Genomic DNA, 3,734 nt, shown 5'->3' on the forward strand with positions numbered 1-3,734 from the left:
CTCACACACACACACGACGCGTTACTCTGCACTGCGCAAAACTCCGCATTTGAACAGTCAATAGCAAATATCTATCTCTAATACTTAAACTAATTACAAAACATACAGTCACTGATTCAGAAGCACCAGATTGTCATAGCAAAGTCAGAAATTACCCTTTTTTTTTTTTTTTTTTTTTAATTGCCATGCTTGGACAAAGCATTTCTCTTAAGTACTGTGAAATGGTAATTACCAGATAACCAAACCATTGTGTAATTGAGTCTCTGCATTATTAGCATTGCAGAAGGCCAAATGTCATCTTACAGGGCTCTGTGAGCCCAGGGCTCAATGAGAGCCTCTGTTCAGTTGGACCACTGACCTCAAACTTATTTAAAGTCAGGGAGATGCGCTCAAAAAACAGCTGTGGTACAAGAACCAAGAGAGGGCAGAAGGAAAGGAGAGAGCTTTGAATCCACATGCATGTTTGCATATAGACAGTATATGTGAGAAACAAACCCAACCGCTGTGTTTGCTTAGAGTGGTAATGTAAAGCTTTCTTATAATTTACACTTACCCATTTACACAGTTTTTGCATTGAAAAATGTAAGACACAGATAGTAAATGGGAAAACGATGGTCCTGAGACGTTTTTTTTTTATTTTTTACTTAGCAGCACATCATGTGTCATGCACAAAACACTGCAAAACAGCGTAATGGCCAAAGGTGTCCGTCTAGCTTATGTTCATGTAGGAAAAACAATGGAAAACCAGTGCAGTTCTGTGTGAAAGGCCCGTTTAGAAGTTTAAGGCCAACATCACATGTATCCTATGCAACCAACTCTCTGAAAACATAAATTCCTCCTAGTGGCTGATAATGCCCCAATCCCATTCAAATGTATATAGATTAAAAATTGTTCAATCTAATTAAAGTTTAAATATTCCTGTGTGAAATGCATTTTAAATGCTTGCTAGAGTATCACACTGTTAGCTTAGCAACATGCTAATGGCAAACTCTACTAAATAGTGTTTTCTGTGCGCTATTTGTGTACCGTGCAGAGTTGCTGCCTATGTAGAGTGTCACCTTTGATGAAATTTCAGTTAGGATGCTGTCTTTAGGTGTAGTCACATTTGCGGTTTCTCTACAAAATTTTGCGAGCTAAATATAATAATTTCAATAAGAATTGTCGCAATTAAAACTTCATCTGATGGATTTGCGGAGGCAAAGAAATTACCCTGTGAATTTTGTGTCTGGTTCAAGTAGGTAAATTTGCAGCACTGACCAATAGCAAACCTCTGTGTGGTTTTCATAACTTTTATAGGGTCGAAACTTTTGTGCCGTTCAAGTGGAGTTGGAAATATCATAATTACGAGTCCAAAGCACATGCATGACTGAGTGAAGTCATATTTACGAGTGGGAAAACTAGGAATTCTAGATGAAACGTGAGTTGACGACAAGGGCTGCATTGATTTGAAGCATTGCGAAAACACTGATCTATTGATAATGTCATATCTATATTATAATCTAGAGATGAGTGAGCGAAAAACAATTCTGTAGTAAATTAAAATAAATTGTTTTGCAATTCATTTTAATTTTACATGTTCTTTCATTTTAAAGTGTGACTTACTGAACAGGTACAGTAATAGACCACAAGTGTAAAGTTAATTTCATCATTTTGAATTCAGACGTATATAGTTATTTGGGTTTATTGTGCACAATATAATTTTCTGTTATTTAGGCTACTTCAGTTTAGGTTATGTGTCTGACTTAAATGCAAGACATGTCGTAATAATAAACGTCCGACTCTGAGGCATGAGATTTCTATACTTAAAAAAAAAAAAAAAATGATAACCTAAAAAATGAATTAACCCAAAAAATTATTTAATATCACACAATCAAACTAAATACATTAATTTATAACAACAAAACTACATTTTATGGGTTAAATCATAACCTTAGCCTTAGCAACAAAACAAAACTGTAGCTCCACAGTAGAATGGAGCTAGTATGTGTGTGCACAGCCACACAAGTAGGTTAGCGGAGCTCTCAGAAGAGCAGCTGCTCATTCCAGCTGTCTGTCACACATCAGAAATGACTCACACACTCAGGGGCGGATATCTTCATCTTCAAAATACCTTTACTGTCTTCCCACATCACCACCACTTTAAATGGCAACCAGCCCACAATGGAGGAAGGCCGGTGTGTTCAACAGACCTCTGAAACTTTACATTTTCCACAGAAAGCGAAGAGCCGTCAGGCCTGTTATGGCAACAAATAAAAGTCCCTCATTCAGCAGCTCTAACACCCTGAAAATACCCATAGAAAAAACCGCATATCTTCCTGTAATTTTTTTTCTGTCTCCGTGTTTGTTGCGCAGAACTGTTTGGGCTATGCAAACGCATTATCGTCCCTGTTCATCCCTCTGGTTGTGATATACAAGCACGAACAGGGCCGCCACACCCCACAGTGTTCAGGCAGCACAAGAAACGTAGGCCGCTCAGCTATCAATTATCTGATGACGTTTTTAGGCAGCTTTTTGTAGATCAAAATAAAATATGGAAAATGCGTCACAACAGATGTGGAGTCCTCACATAGTGGTGTTTGTCCTTAGGGGCTTGTTTTTGCAAAAGATCTGTTGTATGACCTGATATCCTGATAGCGCTACTTATCGTATGGGCATGCATGTGCCTGTGCATGAGAAATAAAGAAAAACTAATGCCCAGAAAAACTATGTTGTTGAAATAAACATCTAAACCAGCCTAAGTGTGTTTGCCAACTGGTTTTAGAGAGCACTTTTAAGATATTTAGACCAGCTTATACCATCTAGAACCAGATGTGACTAACAAACTTGTTGGTTTAGGCTGGTTTAAGCATGTTTTTTTTTTTCAGCAGGGATGAGCCTTTGATGTGCTCAATATGGGCCATATGTGACTAATGCACCAAACAGATAACTGCATTTTCTGCTTTGAGACTAGGCCTGTGTGGGCTCGATAATTGAAAATTGGTGTTTTTTGCCGTTTTCTGCCTCTAATGGAGATGTTATTGGCATGTTGTTTATTCTGTAGAGTCGTAGAAAGCCGTACGAGTGGGTGTGTTTGGAACAGGGTTGTGGTTGAAGCCCTCAGGCTTTTTTTTTCAGCTCTGTGTTACAGGTCTTGGCCTAGATACAAACAGAGAAGATAATATCAGCCAAAACAAACTTTAGCATTAACGCTAGTTAGCTAACACAGGGTTTGGGATGACGAGGAAAGATAACAAATGTCAGTTAATGTGCACGTTCACTCCCCTAGATCTCAGGTTTCTAAGTTTGTTGTTATGCTAAGGCTAAGGTTTGTGTTTCTTCATGTGAATGTGAGTTGTAACGACAAACAAGGAACTGAAAGCATCTGCATTACGTCTTCTTACAAACGTGCTTGACATTTTCCATACACTTTGTAGAGAAGTTTTTGTCAAAATCTTCAGAAATTTACAGTTCTCAAGTGAAACAAGAACTAGCATGGTTAGCTGTTAGCTATTAGCTTTCTGCCTCCTCTGTATTTCTCTTTTTTTTTTTTTTTTTTTTTTTTTTTTTTTTTTTCCCGCTTATTACACAGGACAGTGTAGCGATTGGTGGGGAATGTGATCGGCAAAGGACCTTAAGCCAGGAATTGAACACGGGTCGCCAGAGGCACAGTTGCACTATATGTCAGTGCGCTGACCATTAGACTATCAGTACTATTTATCAACAGTCACAGTTAACTGCTCATCATTATAACAAGA

Source organism: Sinocyclocheilus anshuiensis, unplaced genomic scaffold (assembly GCF_001515605.1).
Source record: "Sinocyclocheilus anshuiensis isolate Anshui unplaced genomic scaffold, SAMN03320099.WGS_v1.1 scaffold2806, whole genome shotgun sequence".
In the NCBI taxonomy this organism is placed as follows: Eukaryota; Metazoa; Chordata; class Actinopteri; order Cypriniformes; family Cyprinidae; genus Sinocyclocheilus; species Sinocyclocheilus anshuiensis.